Source organism: Aotus nancymaae, unplaced genomic scaffold (genome assembly GCF_030222135.1).
Source record: "Aotus nancymaae isolate 86718 unplaced genomic scaffold, 86718_ANA_hifiasm-v0.15.2.pri h1tg000040l, whole genome shotgun sequence".
NCBI classification, from domain to species: Eukaryota; Metazoa; Chordata; class Mammalia; order Primates; family Aotidae; genus Aotus; species Aotus nancymaae.
This window is the reverse complement of record NW_026988454.1, coordinates 68,756,769-68,779,019: the sequence shown is the minus strand read 5'-3', so window position 1 is coordinate 68,779,019 and position 22,251 is coordinate 68,756,769. Positions and strand designations below refer to the sequence as shown.

Sequence of the window (22,251 nt, the reverse complement as noted above, 5' to 3'; positions counted from 1 at the left end):
CAATTTTGTTTTACTTTCCATCTTTTTGGTATGCTCTTGGCCACAGCTATGCTAATGGATCCAACTGGTTGAAAGCCAGGAGTCTTGTAATTTGTGTCCTCCTAAGGGCAAAGGAAAAAGTCTGCTTTATTATAACAAAAAGACAAAGTTATCTAATAAGCAGTATTGTGCTTGGGAAGTTGTAATTATGATTATGGAATTACTCAATTTAGGTTCCTACATCTGTGTTTCCTGTATCAAATAATCAAAATATGCATTCTTATTTTACATTACTATTGCATTGTATTTCCCAAGTGGTTTACATTTATAAATTAGCTTCTGCATGTGAGAATTTGATGTGAAATGAGGGTAGTGACGGGCTTCCCTCACTTCCATGGGGAGGTTATTTCAAAGGTTAAAAAATGACATACTGCTACACTATCGGTTTTTTTCCTGATTGATTTTTCACCTAGATTTCCACTTGCAAATTTCATTCACTACTAAACTAGATAAAATGGTTTGAGGATTACATAACACCAATGAAACTACAAACAAGTAATTACAAAAATCAAATCATTTATTGTTTTTGTGAATCAGTCTCTCAATTTGGTAAGCAGTTTGTATATTCCCAATGACCAGCATCATTTTTACTGGAAGAGAAGAGGGTATGTTGCCCAGAGCCACCTTGGGTCTAAGCTAGAATTTAAAATGTTAGCACTTTTTATATAAAAGGAGGAAAAATTATAAAAGTTCAGTAGAAAATGGACAAAAGATATGAATTGATAATTGACAGAAAAATGGGCCTTTAAAATATGAAAAGATGCTCATCCTCAGTATAGTAAGAGAAATGTAAATCAAAGTTACTCTGAGATATCATTTCTCACTTATTGGATTGACAAAAATAAAAATTTTAAATATGCTTTTGGGGAGGCCATGGAGAAGTAGCACTCATACATTGTTGGTGGGAAGATTAAATAGTATGACACCTATGGGAAATTTGGCAATTGCATATATATGTATGTGCATATGTGCATATGTATGTGTGTATATGTAAGCAATATGCATATATATGTACATATTTATATCTACATAGTATGGAATCATCTGCAGGATAAATTGTTAAAAGAAAATGCAAAATACAGAACAGTTTATAGTATGCTACATTTTGTGTAACACAGTGGAAGACATGAATATATATATATACATATTTGCTTATATGCTCAAGAATAAGCAAGAGATGGAAAAACTATAAACTAATCAAAATAATTACCTATAAATGAAGGTAAGAAAGAAGCTAAGTGGGATAAAGATAGAAGTAAGACATCTGTCAATGCACCTTGTTACATAATTTTGAATTTGAAACTATATAAATGTACAGTATATTTTTAAAATAGCAACGTAAAAGGAACTCCAAAAAACTGAAAACAAACTAAAATAAATGAATCCAACTATATATCAGGTTGCTATTTTAACTACACAAAGAAGGGGATTCCTGTAACTGACTTTAAAATAGTATTTTGTTTGCACATCCCTTGTAAAACCTAATCTAACAGGAAACTAAGAAAAGAAAAGCAAACATATGTTAAACTGCATTTCTTTGATTATTTTTAATTAAAATAAGGCTTTGTTATTTTGACACTATTAGAATACAGTGTCAAATGAACAATCTTTATTAGAATAGAGTCAAATGAACATAGAGCAAATGAAGAATTACATTAATATTATGAACCAAGATTTTTGAGTAATAGAAAAGACACAAAATTTTAAAATAAAGAAGTTAGCCAAAAAACTGTGATCTTTAACTTAAATCCAAATATTAGTACACATTCCTGATTTGCTTCCATGTTTTGAAAAATATATGTATTTTTGTGGTTCTGCCTGGAAAAAAAAAAAAGGTATAGGAACAAGGATAAAGCACCTATAGTGCCATCCTTCATAGTGACAAGGTTAAGGTTTCCCAATTACATTTACCATGAGAAAGGAACCATGGCTTCATGGAAAATGGCTATTTCCAAGTCCTGATCAGCAAATGTACAAAGTGAGCTTGGGACAACTTGTTCCAGAAGGCAAATATATGCTCAAAGAATAAAGGCATCATGTCAAAAGGACATAAAAGCCATTTGATGAGTTTTCTTCTGCCTTACAACAAGACAAGGCAAGAAGAAAAATGACTAACATTGAAACACAGCAAATACAGAAAATTTATGAATTCATATCTACTAAAAGCATTAAAAAATAATTGATCCTATTAGAAGTTGATAGTACATGAATTTATTCTCTTAATCTTATAACAAAAGAGAAAAAAATCAAGCTTTTGGCCTGCCTTTCCTTTACATTGTATTTCAGGGTAGGCAAATAGTCAATATGAGATAGTTCTTCTTTATGGAATAAATTCAGTCAATAATTGCAGAAGGAAACAGGGGCAAAAAATTATTATACTGTGACCCTTAATGAAATAATGGAGGCAGAACTTGATCATCAATGAGTGCTAAATCCACTGAGTGAAAAACTCACAAGTTACTTGGTAATAGCTAAAAACCTATGACCCCACTGCTTAATCCTATCACCACTAATAATGGAAAGTTTGAATATTATCTAACTCAATAGGACATGATAAACTGCACATAGTATTGCTTTTTTTTCTTTTTCTTCCAACTTAAACCTCAATCTAATTAAATCTCTAAATCATAACTACTATTTTACAGGAATTAGGAGTTAGAGAGTATTTCTCAACTTTTTCTCCATTACACCACTCCTAAAAAGCATTATTAGGCATTTTTTTTCCTCATGTCCCCACCGATTCTCTTTATATAAGATGGCTCTCTATATACTGTGGCCCTTTGGATGTTCCCCTGGTGGGCATATGTCACCCCCTTTGAGAATGCATGAGTTAGAAAAACAAGTCAAATGACATCACAAGAAAGGAATCAAACAAATAAGTAATGTATAAGTATTTTTCTAAAGAAAGCAGTAAAATAAAAATAAAAACCAAAGAGAGGGATATTGATAAGAAAGAAAAAGACAGAAAGAGAATTAAAGAAAGAGAGAGAGGAAGAGAAGAGAAAGAAAGAAAGAGAAAGAAAAAGAAAGTAAGAAAGAAGAAAAAAAGAAAACAAACATATCATCTTAAGGTTGGGCATGATGGCTAATGCTTATTATCCCAGTACTTTAGGAGGCCAAGTCAGCTGGATCACTTGAAGTCAAGAGTTCAAGATAAACCTGGCCAACCTTGTGAAACCCAATCTCAACAAAAAATACAAAAATTAGCCAGGTGTGGTGGTGCAGGCCTGTAATCTCAGCTACTTAGGAGGCTGAGGCAAGAGAATCTCTTGAAGCAAGGAGGTGGAGGTTGCAGTGAGCTGAGATTGCCCCACTGCACTCAAGCCTGGGCAATAGAGTGAGACTCCATCTAAAATTAATAATAATAAAATCTAAAGAAACATGACATCCAAAAGCAATGTATGAATATATGAAACTTTTTTGGATTCATGATTCAAACAAATTAACTGTGAACAGACATCTTTGTGACAATTAGAGAAATTTGAATAAGGACTGAACATTAGATGATATTAAGAAATTATTGTTGCAGTCGGTTTGCCAGTATTTTATTGAAGATTTTTGCATCTATGTTCATCATGAAGTTCTCTTTTTTTGTTGAGTCTCTGCCAGGTTTTGGTACCAGAATGATGTTGGTATCATAAAATGATTTGGGAAGGATTCCGTCTTTTTATATCATTTGGAATAGTTTCAGGAGGATTGGTACCAGCTCCTCTTTGTATGTCTGATAGAATTCAGGTGTGAACTCACCTGGACCTGGGCTTTTTTTGGTTGGTAGGCTATTAATTGCTGCCTCAACTTCAGCCCTTGTTATTGGTCTATTCAGGGTTTCAACTTCTTCCTGGTTTAGGCTTGGGAGGGTGCAAGTGTCAGGAATTTATCTATTTCTTCCAGGATTACTGGTTTATGTGCATAGAGTTGTTTATAGTAACCTCTGATGGTAGTTTGTATTTCTGTGGAATTGGTGGTGATATCCCCTTTATAGTTTTTTATTGCATCAATTTGATTATTCTTTCTTTTCTTTTATATTAATCTGGCTAGTGGTCTGTGTATTTTGTTAATCTTTTCAAAAAGCCAGCTCCCAGATTTATTGATTTTTTTCAAGCATTTTTTGTGTCTGTATCTCCTTCAGTTCTTCTCTGATCTTAGTTAATTCTTGTCTTCTGCTTGCTTTTGAGTTTTTTTGATCTTGGTCCTCTAGCTCTTTCAATTTTGATGATAGAGTGTCGATTTTAGATCTTTCTTTGCATCTCATGTGGGCGTTTAGTGCTATAAATTATCCTATAGACACTGCTTTAAATGTATCCTAGAGATTCTGGTATGCTTTGTCTTCATTCTTGCTGGTTTCGAAGAACATCTTTATTTCTGCCTTCATTTCATTGTTTATCCGGACAACATTCAAGACCCAGTTGTTCAATTTCCATGAAGTTATGTGCTTCTGAGTTAGTTTCTTAATCCTGAGTTCTAATTTGATTACACTTTGGTCTCAGAGACTGTTTGTTATGATTTCTGTTCTTTTGCATTTGCTGAGAAATGATTTACTTCCAATTATGTGGTCAATTTTAGAGTAGGTGTGATGTGGTGTTGAGAAGAATGTATATTCTGTGGATTTGGGGTGGAGATTTGTGTAGATGTCTATTAGGTTTGCTTGGTCCAGATCTGAGTTCAAGTCCTAGATATCCTTGTTAATTTTCTGTCTTGTTGATCTGTCTAATACTGACAGTGGAGTGTTAAAGTCTCCCATTATTACTGTATGGGAGTCTCATCTCACTGTAGATCATTAAGAACTTGCTTTATGTACCTGGGTGCTCCTGTATTGGGTATGTATATATTTAGGATTGTTAGCTCTTCTTGGTGCATTAATCCTTTTACCATTATGTAACGCCCCTCTTTGTCTCTTTTGATCTCTGTTGGTTTAAAGTCTGTTTTATCAGAGACTAGGATTGCAACTCCTGCATTTTTTTTTCTTCCTCTGTCTCCATTTGCTTGGTAAATCTTCCTCCATCCCTTTATTTTGAGCCTATGTGTGTCCTTGCACATGAGATGGGTTTCCTGGATACAGCACATTGATGGGTTTTGACTTTTTATCCAATTTGCCAGTTTCTGTCTTATCATTGGGGCATTTAGCAAACCAATTGCGACAGCACATTGATAGCTTATCCATCACGATCCAGTAGACTTCATCCCAGGGATGCAAGGCTGGTTCAACATACCCAAGTCTATAAATGTAATCTACGACATAAACAGAACCGTAGACAAAAACCACATGATTATCGCAATAGATGTAGAGAAGGCCTTCAACAAAATTCAACAGTCCTTTATGCTAAAAACTCTCAGTAAACTAGGTATCGATGGCACATAACTCAAAATAATAAAATCTATTTACAGCAAACCCACAGCCAATACCTTACTGAATGGGCAAAAACTGGAAGCATTCCCTTTGAAATCTGACACTTGACAAGGATGCCTTCTCTCACTATTCCTATTCAATATAGTATTGGAAGTTCTAGCCAGAGCAATCAGGCAAGAAGAAGAAATAAATGGTATTCAGTTAGGAAAGTAAGAAGTCAAATTGTCTCTGTTTGCAGACGACATGATTGTATATTTAGAAGACCCCATCATCTCAGTCCAAAATCTCCTGAAACCGATAAGCAACTTCAGCAAAGTCTCAGTATACAAAATCAGTGTGCAGAAATCACAAGCGTTCCTATACACTAATAACAGACTTAAATAGAACCAGATCAAGAGGGAACTCACATTCACAATTGCTACAAAGAGAATAAAATACCTAGGATTACAACTAACAAAGGATGTAAAAGACCTCTTTAAGGAGAACTGCAAACCACTGCTCAACAAAATAAGAAAGGACACAAACAGTTGGAAAAACATTCCATGCTCATGGTCAAGAAGAATCAACATCATGAAAATGGCTACACTGCCCAAAGTAATTTATAGATCAATGCTATTTCCATCAATATTCCTGTGACCCTCTTCACAGAACTGGAAAAAACTACCTTAAACTTCACATGGAACCAAAAGAGAGCCTGCATATCCAAGACAATCCTAAGCAAAAGGAACAAAGCTGGAGGAATCATGCTACCTGACTTCAAACTATATGACAAGGCTACAGTAATCAACAGCATGGTACTGGTACCAAAACAGAGATATAGACCAATGGAACAGAACAGAGGCCTTGGAGACAATACCACACATCTACAACCATCTGATCTTTGACAGACCTGACAAAAACAAGCAATGGCAAAAGGATTCCTGTTTAATAAATGGTGTTGGGATAACTGGTAAACTATGTGCAGAAAGCAGAAACTGGACCCCTTCCTGACACCTTACACTAAAATTAACTCCAGATGGATTAAAGACTTAAACATAAGACCTACCATCATAAAAAACCTAGAAGAAAATATAGGCAAAACCATTCGGGACATAGACAGGGGCTAAGTCTTCATGACTAAAACACCAAAAGCAGTGTCAGCAAAAGCCAAAATAGACAAATGGGATCTAATTAAACTGCAGCGCATCTGCACAGCAAAAGAAACAATCATTAGAGTGAACTGGCAACCAAAAGAATGGGAAAAAATTTTTGCAATCTACCCATCTGATGAAGGGCTAATATCCAGAATCTACAAAGAACTAAAACAGATTTACAAGAAAAAAAACAACCCCATTCAAAAGTGGGTGAAGGACATGAACAGACACTTTTCAAAAGAAGACATATATAAGGCCAACAAACATATGAAAAAATGCTCATCATCACTGGTCATTAGAGAAATGCAAATCAAAACCACATTGAGATACCATCTCATGCCAGTTAGAATGGCGATCATTAAAAAATCTGGAGACAACAGATGCTGGAGAGGATGTGGAGAAATAGGAACACTTTTACACTGTTGGTGGGAGTGTAAACTAGTTCAACCATTGTGGAAGACAGTGTGGTGATTCCTCAAGGACCTAGAAATAGAAATTCCATTTGACCCAGCAATCCCATTACTGGATATGTATCCAAAGGATTACAAATTGCTCTAGTATAAAGACACATACACACATATGTTCATTGCAGCACTGTTTACAATAGCAAAGACCTGGAACCAATTCAAATGCCCATCGATGATAGACTGGACAAGGAAAATATGGCACATATACACAATGGAATACTATGCAGCCATAAAAAACTGATGAGTTTGTGTCCTTTGTAGGGACATAGGTGAATCTGGAAACCATCATTCTCAGCAAACTGACACAAGAACAGAAAATCAAACATCACATGTTCTCACTCATAGGCAGGTGTTGAATAATGAGAGCACATGGACACAAGGAGGGGAGCATCACACACTGGGGTCTGTTGGGGGGAAATAGGAGAGGGACAGCAGAGGATAGGGAGGTTGGGGAGGGATAACATGGGGAGAAATGCCAGATATTGGTGACAGGGGAATGGAAGCAGCAAACCACATTGACTTGTGTACCTTTGCAACAATCCTACATGCTCTGCACATGTACCACAGAACCTAAAGTGCATTAAAATGTGTGTGTGTGTGTGTGTAAAGAACATTGGGATCAAGAGAATAATTCAACTTTTTATTCTAGATTATCAGTTTGATTTCACTTATGAATTATGGAAATAAATACATTCCAAATAAAAAAATATATAAAAATTAGCTGGTGGTGGTGGCAGGTGCCTATAATCTAAGTTACTTGGGAGGCTGAGGCAGGAGCATTGCTGGAACCCAGGAGGTAGAGGTGGTAGTCAGTAAGCCAAGTTGTGCCAGTGCACTCCAGCCTAGGCAGCAGAGTGAGACTCTGTCTCAATAAAAAAAAAATTATACTTTGTTATATAATTCAATAGCAATGATACATGTAATCTATTGGGGAATCATACCACTTTGAAAAATTTGGACCACTTGCATATTTAAAAATAATCTTTCCACATGATAGGGAAATAAAATGTAAAAAAAGCCACTCATCTTGGCAACAATATTCATGGGACTGACATTGATAGAATTCCAAAGACAAAAATAAATTTTTTTCATTCATGGTCATATGGAAAACCCTGCATTCACTATTTTTGGATTCCTAAAGAGTGACATGTGATAACTATGACTCCAGTCTCTTTTCTCTGCATCAATCTTCTCTTTCTTTTCAATGTATTTTCAGTGGAAAAGATAATGAAACTGAAACACTGGGAATTGTGATATGTCCAATATTTGCCTGAGAAATGCCATGGCCTCAGGTCTAAGTAGCTAGCCAAACAATATTTTACCTTCACTATTGATAGATTGGTTGGCAGTGAAAATATTCTACTCATTTCAAATATACTGGTTTGTGTATTAGGTGCCAAAAATAAATTTATTTGAATATTCTTATGATAAAATTAAATAATCCTGTTGCTAATATATAATGTAGGCCTATGTTGCTGATTCCACAAAAATTCTCAGGAGAATTGATGTTTGACATCATAAAATATCTCAAAAGAATTACTTTTTGGCATAGATAAGTGTAATTAAATGCCCAGTCTTTGTTCCAGTCAAAGTTATAACAAGAATGTTACTGTTTTTCCTTTACTTTCAATAACTTTTGGCTTTTATCATTTTTTTTCAGAAGAACAAGAAGTGTTCTCCTGAAGAGAATTAAAAACCATGACTCTATTAGGTGTTTATAATTCTTGATGGTGATGGTGTCATTTTATAGCAATTTCTAGCTATACCTCCAATACTTTCCAGTGAAGTCAGAAAACAGTAATGACAGAATGTTCTAAAGCTGAAATTGAAGCATATACCTCAAATGATAGAGGGTTTGATATACTTCAAGATCTTGTACTAAACCAAGGTCTATTTTAAAACCTGCATATCACGTACAGATCAATAATAGAAACTTGCCCAATTGAAAACAAAATGTTGAACTGTTTTAAGTTCTATTGATATTTGACAAGTTCATTTTTTTCTTTCCCATTTACTGTCCAGCTAAATTTTTTTTTTGTTTGAAATGGAGTCTCACTATGTTGAACAGGCTGGAGTGCAGTGGTGCAATCTTGGATTACTGCAGCTTCCACCTCCCAGGTTCAAGTGATTCTTCTGCCTCAGCCTCCCAAGTAGTTGGGATTACAGGAGCTCACTCCCATGCCTGGCTAATTTTTGTATTTTTGGTAGAGACAGAGTTTCACCATGTTTGCCAGACTGGTCTTGAACTCCTGACCTTAGGTGATCTGTCCTCCTCAGCCTCCCAAAGTGCTAGGATAACAGGCATGAGCCACCACACCTGGCCTGTCCAGCTAAATTCTGTATAGTAACTCTGCAGTTGTGAATAGGTTTAAAACGGCACTTTATCAAACTAACTTTTCTTATTAGTTTATGAAATATTGCCATTTCTATTATTTCCCCTTATTATGACAACTAAGTTTTGACAAAAATAGAATTCCCAGAAAGAGTAAAGAAAATTTTTTTTTCTTCCACTAAAACTAAATTGCAGATAAAATAATGTACTTTTCAGCAGTGGTATTAATATTTGAATTTTAAATTAAAGTCATCTCAAAATACGTAATCTTGATTTACTCTTAACAAAAATACAATTTTTCAGCTAAGCTACAAGTTTCTAAATTGTGGAGCTGATTTATAGCTCATAAAAAAGGTATTTTTAATAGAAAAGCAAAATTGAAATTGAAGATAAAGAATTCTACATATTTCAATTGTTTTCAACCCCTTTCACTTGACTTGTGTATAACTTGATTAAGACTTGACTCAGGTATAAACTTAATGAGGCAATGGATGTGTTTCCAAGGCAGGTGAGCAAGGAGAGGGAGTTAGAAACTGTCTGGCATGTGTGATATACAGATTTCTTACACTAAGTAAAATATAAAAGACCCAGAAATATTTTAAATTAAGGAATATTTTTAATAAGTAACTCATCCATTATAAATTTGGAAACAATTATTTAATATTGAAGTTAAAAGCTTAAAAGTCATCATTCTCACTTACTATGGGACACATGAATCTTTATATAATTCAATGCAGAAACTTTTTAGCTTTTATAAATGTTCAAGATTGTGTTGGTTGTTGGAGAACTAAAAAAAAAGAAAGAGTTTGTGTAAATATCTGTGACCCATCCTGTCTCAAGAAGTTAACCAAAAAAAGCATGTTTCAGTCATTTATCAAATATATTATTTGTATTTTTAACATTTTAAAGGTTTCCTTCTTACTCTGTTGATAGCATCTTTTTTGATGCACAAATTTTTTAAATTTTCATGAATCCCAATTTGTCTATTTTTTTCTTTTGCTGCCTATGCCTTTGGTATCGTGTTCCAGAAGTCACTGCCCAACCAAATGTTATAAAGTATTTTCTGTATTTTCTTTTAAAAATCTTACTGTTTTAGGTCTTTGATATCCAGAATATATAAAGAACTAAAACTCAACAACAAAAAAGAATATCCAATTCAAAAAATGGCCAAAGGGCTTCAATAGACATTTCTCCAAAGAAGATATACAAATGGCCAGTACACACATTAAAAAAATGCCCAATATCACTACTTATTAGCAAAATGCAAATTAATAATACAATTAGATACCACCTCACACTCATTTGTATGGCTAAAAAAATACAATAATAAGCATTGACAATAATGTGGAGAAAATAGAACCCTTATTCACTGTCAATGTGAATATAAATGATATGGTTGCTGTGGGAACAGTATGATTTTCCTCAAAATTAAAAATAGTTTATAATCCAGCAGTTCCACTTCTGGGTATATACCCCCCAAAACTGAAAGCAGGGTGTTGAAAAAAATACTGTTCACCCATATTCACAGTAGCATTATTCATAATAGCTAAAGCAACCCAAGCATCCCTAACAGATGAATGAATACGTAAAATGTGTCTTATACATATAATGAAATATTATTAAATCTTTAAAAAAGAAAATTCTTCAATACACAAGATGCGTGAAACTTGAGGACATTGTGCCAATAATATAAGCCAGTAACAAAGAGACAAATACTGTAGGACTTCACTCATATCTGATACTGTATAACTTCACTCATATCTGATACTTAGAGTCATCACAGTAATTGAGACATATATATATTATAGATAGATAGATAGATAGATAGATAGATAGATAGATATAAAATGATGGTAGCCAGGGGTAAGGGGAGGGAGGAACGGGGAGTTATTCCTTAGTGTATGTAGAGTTTCAGTTTTACAAGGTGAAGAGCTATGGATGGATGGTGGTGATAGCTGTACAACATTGTGAATTTCTGTAATACCTCTGAACTGTATACTTAGAAATGGATATAATAGTAAATTTTATTTTGTGTGTTTTTTACCATAGTAATAAATAAATAAATAAATAAAGGGTGCATGTAGATGTTACAAGCTAGAAATAAAGTTTGAGTTGGAAATAACTAAAGAGAAGTACATTTTCACTGGGCTTTTTTTAAAGAGTAGGTTTAAACCTACTCTTCTGAAAAAAAGGTGTGACTGCAGTTAGGCCAAAGGTCATTTAGGCTGGGAGCACAAACTTACAAAAATGTGTAGAAAGGCATGGAAGATCTACTTGTTTAGGGAACAGTGAACCATTCCAGTTGGCTGGAATATAAAATTTGTGAAGAGCTAATGTTAGAAAGATAGCTTATGGAAAGACGATGAATGATCTGAAAAGTTTATTGAATTTTTCTTTAAGAAATGATAGGTCATTGAATAAGGAATGTGATGACTAAATACACAGTTTAAAAGTGAGATTTCAGAGGCAAAGAGAGGTGAGAATTGAAGAGTTAATAAGTTGAGTGTGGGAAATTACTCAAAAGGCTACTGCAATTTTGCCTGTATGGGTAAATAACAGTGGGTATGGAAAAGGGAAGATAGAAATAGAAGAAAAACATTGTTGAAACTGAATTGACAGGGCTTTGCAAGTAATGAGAAAAGTGAATGGAAGGGAGAGATGGGAAATGAGAAAAAAATGGCAACATTGTTAAATGGGAAATTGAAGCACAGGAATTGAGTGGAAAGAATTTGTGATGGGATCAACTGATAAGAGTTCCCTTTGAGGCCTGATGAGTTTGATATGTTACTAGAACATGCATGTAGTATTATTTTCAATGTAATTAGAAGTATAGATCTCAGGAGAATGGTAACAACTAAAGATATACATGTGAGAATTATGGAGCTTGGCTGAGGTCATGGGAATGGCAAAGTATGACCTGGACTGAAAGTCAGGAGGATTGGGTTTTACACTCATCTTTACACATTTACAAAATGGCACTGTCCTCTTTGTAGGGTTATAGTCGCAATCCCATAAGTTGGTGAATTTGAAAGTTCTTTATAAAATACAAAGCACAATATACACATCAGAGACTCCAAAATATTAAATATTTGCCAGTCACAAGATGATTTATCCATTTAATATTTTTATTCATTATTATGTACAAATGAATATACTTTTTCATTTTACCTTTCAGTTATGTTTACACCCTTTGAACCCACTTATCTTTGTCTACATGTATGATGTGTGTACTGTGCCTTGTAACACTGAGGACACTATAATGTGGAAGGGTAATGTGGAATCCAAATTAAATATGCAATGAATTTTTTGCCCTTGGGAAGCTTTCAATTAAGCTGGAGCATCAGCATATGCACAGAAAGCATGGTAAGAAGTAGGCAGTGCAAAACTACCAAAAGAAGATGTATGTCCTGGGGGAATGCAGAGTAGAAAACAGTCAGGTGGCTGGGAGTTTTAAATGAAAGCATTTAGGCAATGAATTATGTTCAGTCCAAATTGTAAAAGGGAGTGTGAGGCATGGATTCCTAGAGAGAAGGAAAGAAGGTGCTCCAGGCATTTGTTACAGTCGATTTATTCAGGTAATAGCCATGCTAATGAAGACTGCTGTTACCCATAATCACTACTGTCTGCCAGCAGTTCCTGAACAGTGTGCACAGAAATCACTTGGGAGCTCAAACTCTTCACCAGTAGGTTCTAACTCAGGATGTCTGAGAAATACAGTAAAGCATATGCATTCTTTTAGCCCTCCCAGGTGATTTTGATGTGTCCAGACCCCTGTTTAGATACCACTATGCCAGTTATTTCCAATGTTCTTTGTACATTTAAATTACTTCAAGACTTGAAAATTCAAAAACTCAACTTATACCTCAGAGTAAGTAAATCCCATAATATCTGGGGGAGAGGGGAGAAGAAACATTCATCAGTAGTTTTTAAGTTCCCCAGGTGATTGCAATGCACAGACAAATATGGGAACCACTGCAATTTCTTCTCTCCCTCAGTCCACTCCCTAGAAGGATGAGAAACTCATAGGAGTAGAGGAAAAAAATGGATTCCAAAAGCACATGTATGCCAATGGGCTAAACAAAGAAGCTTCTGTTTGGAAAGGGGTAAACATTTCTGTAGAGAAATGTTTAAGATGGCATGTTCCTTACTGGCACCTCAATATCTTGGCTCCTCTGTTTAAAAAAAACTTTTGTGTTGCTCTTCCTTCACTTCTCCCCATATAGGTAGTGCTACAGAAGTGGCCTGGGGGTTCATCCCACAAAAGAAATGTAATTCTCCCTCCCTTTCATTTAGGACAACAATCAGAAAGAGACTGGAGAAAAAGAAAGGAGTTATAAGGCATCTTACATAATTTTGATTGTGTATGGAAAATATATGTTATTTAATAAAGATAAATCCTCCAACATAGAATATAAGCAGCTGGCCAGATATTAATGTGCTTGACCCAGCCACTTTCAGATAGGACTAACCACTAAATCCACACTATAGAACTGATGAGTTAAGGTCTTATTACATCGTAAGTCTCAGGATTTTTCATTCTTTTGGCAAATGAGAAGTTTTCCCTGGTTTGCTTCTTCTTGTAAAGAGTCATTAGAACATTTTGTTTTCCATACCTTTAGTGTAGCTTATTTCCTTTGTGATTGCAGTTTCATCTGAAGTGATATGTTAGGAGATTTGGAACTCAATTATCTGTATCAGTCCATTCTTACATTGCTATAAAAATACTACTTGAGACTGGATAATTTATTTAAAAAAAAAAAAGAGGTTTAATTGACTCACTTCCACATGGCTGGGAAGGCCTCAGGAAACTTACGATCATGGTAGAAGGCAAGAGGAAGCAAGGCATGTCTTCACAAGGTGGCATGAAAGAGAGAGAGCTCAGGGGAAAGGGACAGGAAATTATCAAACAACCAGATCTCAAGAGAACTTCCTCACTATCGTGAAAACTATCCCATGAGCCAATCACCTCCCACCAAGTCCCTCCCTTGACACATGGGGATTACAATTGAGGATGAGATTCGGTGAGAACAAAGAGTCAAACCATATCATTTCACCCCAGCCCCTCCCAAATCTCATGTTTTTTTTCACATTTCAAAACCAATCATGTCTTTCCAACAGTTCCCCAAAGTCTTAACTCATTCCAGTGTTAAATCAAAGTCCAAGTCCAAAGTCTCATCTGAGATGAAGCAAATCCCTTCTGCCTGTGAGCCTGTAAACTCAAAAGCAAGTTAATTACTTCCAAGATACAATGGGGTACAGGCATTGGGTAAATGTTCCCATCCCATCTGGGAGAAATTGGCCAAAACAAAGGGGTCACAGGCTTCATGTAACTCCAAAACCCAGGAGGGCAGTCATTAAATGTTAAACTCAAAATGATCTCTTTTTATTCCATGTTTTACATCCAGGAAATGCTGATGCATGGGGTGGGCTCCCATGGCCTTGAGTAGCTCCTCCCCTGTGGCTTTGGAGAATACAGCCAATGCACTGCTTTCACGGGCTAATGTTGAGTGCCTGTGGCTTTTCCAGGTGCATGATGCAAGCTATCGGTGGATCTCACTTTCTTCTGGGCTCTGGAGGATAGTGACCCTCTCTCACAGCTCCACTAGGCAGAGCCTCAATGAAGAATCTGTGTGTGTGCTCCAACCCCACATTTTCCTTCTGCACTGACCTCGCAGAGCTTCTCCAAGAGGGCCCCACCCATGCAGCAAACTTCTGCCTGGATATCCAGGTGTTTCCATACATTCTCTGAAAGTGGTGAAGCCTCCCAAACCTCAACTCTTGTCTTCTGCATACTAAGGCCCAACACCACATGGAAGCCACCAAGGCTTGGAGCTTGCATCATCTGAAGTACATCCTGAGCTTTACCTTGGCTCCTTTTAGGCATGGTGGAACTAGTGGCTGGGACACAGGGCAAAGTCCCAAAGCTTCACAGAGCAACAGGGCTCTGGGCTAGGCTCATAAAGGAATTTTTCCCTTATGGGCCTCTAGGCCTATGATGGGCAGGGCTGCCATGCAGGTTTCTGACATGCCCTGGAGACATTTTCTCTATTGTCTTGGCTATTAACATTCAACTCCTTGTTACTCATGCAAATTTCTGCAGCTGGCTTGAATTTTTCCCAAGAAAATTGGTCTTATCTACCACACGGTCACGTGGCAAATTTTCTAAACCATTATGCTCTACTTCCCTTTTAGACATAAGTCCTAATTTCAAACCATCTCTTTGTGAATGCATATAACTAAGGGCTTTCAGAATAAGCCAGGCCACCTCTTGAATGGTTTGCTGCTTAGAAATTTATCCCACCAGATACCCTAAGTCATCTCTTTCAAGTTCAATATTTCACAGATCTCTGGAACAGGGGCAAAATGCTACCAGTCTCTTTGTTAAGCATAGCATGAGTGACTTTTACTACAGTTCCCAATAAGTTTCTCATCTCCATTGGAAGCCACCTTGGCTTGGACTTCATTGTCCATATCACTATCAGCATTTGGGTTAAAATTATCCAGCAAATCTCTAAGAGGTTCATAACTTTCCCACATCTTCCTGTCTTCTGTTCCAACCTCTGCCTGTTACCCAGTTCAAAAGTCACTTCCACATTTTCAGGTTATCTTTATAGCAGTACCCCATTTCTGGTACCAATTATGTGTATCAGCCCTTTTTTGTACTGCTAGAAATATACTACCTGAGACTAGGTAAATTATAAAGAAAAGAGGTTTGATGATTCACAGTTCCACATGGCAGGAAACTTACTATCATGGTGGAAGGTGAAGGGGAAGCAAGGTATGTCTTCACGAGGTGGCAGGAGAAAGAGAGCACACAGGGGAAAGGTCCAGACAACTTATCAAAAGACCAGATCTCATGACAACTTTCTCACCATCATGGGAGGAGCGTGGGAAAAACAGCTCTCGTGTTCCAATCACCTCCCACCAATTCCCTCCCTTGACACATGGGGATTACAGTTCAAGATTAGATTTGGGTCAGGTCACAGAGCCAAACCATATTAGGGTGACTCTGTGCCTAAATAATTCTCTACTGAAAGGACCTTGGAAGTCATAGCACGTGAATCTGTTATGACCCTGTCTTGTAATCCTTAGGGTCTAGTGTTAGTCAGGGAAATACATATCAAGAGAGGAAGGACTGCCTTTGCCTAACCCCCATTTCTAGTCTATTTTATGTTCCTCCATCATACTTGGGGATGTGAACATCCTCAGACTTGAGAGAGATAGCAACAAGCATAGCTTCTACCTTTAGAGGTAAGGCTAACCTCTACAGTAGTTGCTTCATATTCTAATATACCCAGGAATAGTTTGGGGACCTTATTTAAAGTGAGGCACCATGAAGAAAACAAATGTTCTTCCATTGTGAAGTGGTAGACAGGGAGACTGTTCTCAGCCATGTCTGAAGTTCTACATCTGCCATCTGTGCCCTTCCCTTGGTTGTTGGAGAACTGTATGATGGGAGGCTCCTGGAACATCAGAATAAAGGAGCCAGGCAGCAAATGAACTGGTCAGTGGAGTCTTTCACACCAGGTTACACAGGACAAGCTTGCCCTATTCAGTTCTGAGGTATCAAGGGCACAATTTGGAGTCTCAAGGCAGTGGAGTCTTTCACATCAAGTTACACAGGACAAACTGGCCCTCCTTAGTCCTGAGGGATCTAAAGCATAGTTTGGACATTCTTGCAACACAAGAGAAACCACACATGTGAAATTCTTTAGGATTTAGGAGTTAACAGAAGAAACACTCAGAACTGTCATATTCACAAAAGAGAGAAGCAATGTTAGTTCAAGGTACATAGAAATGCTGTGCTTTTACTACTAATAGGGAACAATGTGGGCTTCTAGATCTCACAGATGATAAATAAAAGCTTGGCTATTTGAGGAAGCTAGTTCAGGCTAGTTTCAAATCCTTCAGGAACAGACTGTCTCTACTGAGCTTATTTAGAGGCCTAATGGAACTCAGCAATCAATTTGGCTTGAATGGAGAAGGCACAAGCATATATGCACTGGCCTATCCCATTGGCATATCAATCAAAATGTGTAGCCTAATTCCCTAAGTAAGGAGAGAATTACATTACAGAATCTCACAATTGAAAGGAACCTTAAAGATTATCTATTATGAGGACCTTTGAGGCCAGAAGTAAGTTCATTCATTCATTCAATTATCCACTTATTTATTCATTTAACATATATAAAATGAATACCTGGAGATGGCACTCCTGATGTGATTCTTTTCTTATAACTATAGCCTCCTGCTAGGAAGAGAAGAAACTTCATTTGTTCCCAGGCTGCCACTAAGCCGACTTGAGCTAATAGTCTCTGTTATAATGATTTACAGGAGACAAAGGTCCATAAAAGACAAGTGGCCACTGTTTATGATGGTATGCTTAGAGTTCCTTGGTTACCACTAGCACAGGAAGTTGCATCGTCAAGACCAAAGAAGAAAACGTATATTAATTGATGTTCATGGAGTAGGGCAGTCAAAGAAAGCAGAGCATTAGAAAACACTGGCTGCTGGAACATGAAGAAACCCAAACAGTTATAGATGCTCCTTCATAAACCCATTGTAAATGGAAAATATCTTAAGATGAAAATTCATTTAATATACCTAACCTACTTAACATCCTAGCTTAGCCTACCCCACCTGAAATGTGCTCAGAACACTTACATTAGCCTAAAGTTGGGCAAAATCATCTAACACAAAGCCTATTTTATAATAATTGAATATCTCATGTAATTTATTGAATACAGTACTGAAAGTAAAAAACAGAATAATTCTACATGTATTCAAAGTGCAATTCCTACTGAACGTGTCTTACTTTTGTATCATAGTAAAATTGAAAAATCATAAGTCAGCCCTCTTAAGTTTGGGACTATCCATAGATTTATAGAGTGTCTGAGAACAGGCCTCTTATTATGGAAGTGATGACACAAAAAGAGTTATTTTAAAAATAGTGATCTTTGGCAAAATAGGCATAGAAAGTAGGATTATCCTGCAGGACTAGAAAGTACCAGTATTTAAATACACTCTGTTGAATGTCAATAACTTCAAGGTGAAAGAAAGAATTAAGAAAATAATCAGGCAGGCAAATATGATACTTATAAGTATTATAAGGGGAAGAAAAGTCTAGCCTGCTGCATACTTGTTCATAACATTAGATGCCAAAGGGCAATAGAGTAACATCTTTAGAGTTTTAAGATATAAAAGAGTGAAGGTATCATTCATTTTTGAAGGCATGCTATTGTCAAAGGAGTGGGAAATAATTATGAGTATAGGGAATCAGAGTACTATAAGTAATAAAAAATCAATTTAATAAATATATATCAAATGTTGTGTCCCACAGATACTACATTCACTTATTCTCCTAAAGGTCATTTCAATTCCTTGACACAAATTGTTGGAATAGGGCCTAAGTTCCACCTCTTCTCTGAAACTGCAGAACACTCAGTTATATTTGAATTTCAGATAAATACAAATTTCTTGTATAGATATCTTCTGTGCTATATTTGTAACATACTTATACTAAAAAGTTATTCATTGCTTAGCTGAACTCCAGATTTAACTAAATGTTCTGTATTTTATCTGGTAATCCTATTTCAATTGTTTCTCTCTCTCTCTCTCTCTCTCTCTCTCTCTCCCCCCGCCCAACCACCTCTCTCTCTGTCTTCCAATGCTAATGTCTCTTCAGGATACTTAGCAAAACTGAATTTAGCTTTGAAATTAAAAGTGAACTCAGGAGAAAATTGTTTGCAGGCAAATTCTGTTTTCATCCAATCCTGAAGTAGTGAGTACAGGGTCTATGTTATGGATAATAGCAGAAGAAGAAAGGGGAAAACCTAAGTGAAAACATAAATTAATAGTTCAAAAAAGGTAATTTCTCACAATGTTGACTTTCTTATTATGAAACATTTCTATGTAAGAAATAAAAATTGGAGTGGGGGGATCTTCCAAATTTTGTCCTTGAAATGCACACCATGGTTTTTTAATAACAAGTAATGGTGGCACACAATTTGAATCAAGTATCTAGTTTTTCAATCATTAAGTAAATTATTCACAGTCTCTGTTTGGTGCTGACTTGATCCATGTTTCTCATTTCTTCGCACCAGCTTTCAGTGAGAAATAAACCAGATGCTCTTTTAAAAACATATTCCTGAAAGTCTATGATTTTAAAAAGGCAATAGATAATTTTTTTATGGAAAAGCACTGAAAGAAAAATGATTTTATTCTTAAAGAGGCAAATAAGTAAGAAAATTTCAGATCAGGTTTCACTAATGACTTAGAGCATGAGACCTTAAAGGAACGCCTCAGCCAGTGCTTCAAATGTAACACCACAACAGCACTCCAAGTCCGTGATCATTGCCTTATGAGTACAGATTTTGTTCTTGAGGGAGTCTGGATGTAAATCCATCACCATCACGTGGCAAATGATTCACAGCACACATCCCTTACCAGTGGGCAAATAACTTGTCTTTCATTTAGAAGAACAAAGCTCTTTTTACCTGATTCCATGATTTGTTTCATCTACCAAGTTTCTCCCATGTGGTTTGACTATCTCTGAGTCAGCAAGTGACTTCAGATGTGTTTATCTTTAAATGTAACATGTCCAACATGGAGCTGTTGAACTCCTTCATCCCCAAATCTGCAGCTCTTTCTCATTGCAATAAAAGAAACCACTCTCTACCAAGTTGCTTAAATGACACCATCTAAAGACTCAACCTTGATTCTTCTCTGTGCCTTACCCCTCACCACCAATTCTTTAACAAACTATCAATTCTGTCTCCAAAACATATATTTGATAATCTCCGCTGCTGTATTTCACACCTGCACTACAGCGACAACATCCTCTATGGCCTCTCAACTTCGACGCTTGCTCCTCTACCATCCATTTTCCGTACAGCAGCCAGGATAAAGTTTTATAAACCTAAATCTGATTATATTGCTTCCTTGCATAAAAACTTTCCAGAGCTTCCTTCACTTTTAGAAGCAAATTTAAACTCCTACAAGTGTTGTATCATCTGAGTATGTCTCCAACTTGATCTCAAGCCTTTGTTTTCCTTGCACACTATTCTCTCATCATATTAGTGTTCTTTCTTATCTTCAAATACAGCAAGCCCTTTCCCACATCAGAAACTGCACTTAGCATTTGCTCTGTTTTTATCCGGGTTCTTCAGTGATTGCTTATTATTATTCTTAGCTTGAAAATCACCACCTCTAAGATACCTTCTTCACCAGCTATCTTAAATTTCAGCCCACCTCACTCCCTTTTTGGTGCTCCCTGACCATCACTCTTCAGTTTTCCCTCAATCTGTAATCAACTCGTTTATTTTTCTTTCTTATTCATCACTGCATTTCCAACTCTTAGCATAGTATGTATCACAAAATAGGTGCTGAGCAAATATTTATTAAATGTGTAAACTCCTTAGTGCCCAGTATATTATCCTGCAAACTAAGAACCCATAGGAATAGTAGCACTGCTGACTACCACAGTGATGATAATAGTATTAGCAAAGCTGTCCAGGAGAATCAGTGTTCCCCACCTGATTCCTATTGATGTGATATTATTAAATATGAGATTCCCCAGATGACTTTAGGATTTATGGTTATTTTTCTTTTGTTCCATGACTAAGTAACATTTTTGTTTTCTACCAGGAACAAAAGCAGGCAGCTGTCAACATCTGTCAGCAAAGTTGGATAGAAAGGTTCTCCAGCTGGGTGCAGTTGCTCACGCCTGTAATCCTAGCACTTTGGGAGTCTGAGGTGGGCAAATCACCTGAGGTCAGGAGTTCAAGACTAGCCTGGCCAATATGGTGAAACCCTGTCTCTACAAAAAATTAGCCGGGCATGGTGGCAAGGTCTGCTACTCAGGAGGCTGAGACACGAGAACTGCTTGAACCCAGGAGGCAGAGGTGAGCCGAGATAGTGCCATTGCATCCAGCCTCAGTGACAGATTGAGACTCTGTCTCAAAAAAAAAAAAAAAGAGCATTCTCCAAAGACCTTCTCATGATTGGAAGTTTGGAACCATAACTTTCATTTTGGGTTTAGCAGCCACTGAATTGTATTTTATGAACTTCCAGATTCTTAGAGACATTATTGTAAGATGTTTGTCACTAACTTAAAGTTCTCCACTGTTCTAGATTTATGTGTAGTAGACTTTTCGTTGGAATATCTAGTTTTGAATATTAATAACTGTTTATTTTAGATATAATGCAGCATTATCATAACTGAAACTCAGATAACAATGTCTAAACAAATTACAGAAAATATCTTACTATTTGAGCTAATTTTTATTACATTTACCATCCATTAGCCCACCAAATATAGGAGTTTACAGATAACAGCTATACCTGAAGAATAAAATAGAGTTTAGTCTACATGTAATTTTGATTTAAGTTATGGCTATATGTTATAAATCAAAGTGATAAATATGTATAGCAATTTCTGTGTTTTAAAAATCCATTCATCAAGATGCTTATTAAATACTTGTTGAGCCACTATCATCTTCTAGGCTCTAGACTAGATTGGAGGGATTCGATGATAAATAAGGTAGCTGGTATGTGTTTCCTCCTGGAGCTTACAGTCTAGCAGAGAGGACACATGGCACTGTATGAATTTATGCAATTTACTTCATTTATCAAATGAGAGGATATATCTAATTTTGTGGGGAAGAGATAAGATTGTCCATAAAGACTCCTGGAAGAAATGACAAGTATGTTAGAACAAAGAGGTCTATAGGACGCTTACTGAGACAGAATGTGGGATACATGGTTACAGGCAAGGGAAGAGCATGTACAGAGGAGGCCTGGAGGCAAAAGAGAGCACAGATAGAGGAACTGGAAGGAATATAGAAACATAGCATACATAAGAGGAAGTTGCAAAGAAATATTTGAAGGGTCTGGATGATGCAGGATCTTATGAGTATAGTTAAAGAATTTGGA

General features: G+C 36.3%; 1 long non-coding RNA gene across 3 annotated transcripts in view; it reads left to right on the top strand.

Annotated features, from left to right (window-relative positions):
• Positions 1-22,251, top strand: part of LOC105711428 (uncharacterized) — a 643,388-nt gene that overhangs the window by 409,511 nt on the left and 211,626 nt on the right. The window lies entirely within an intron of this gene.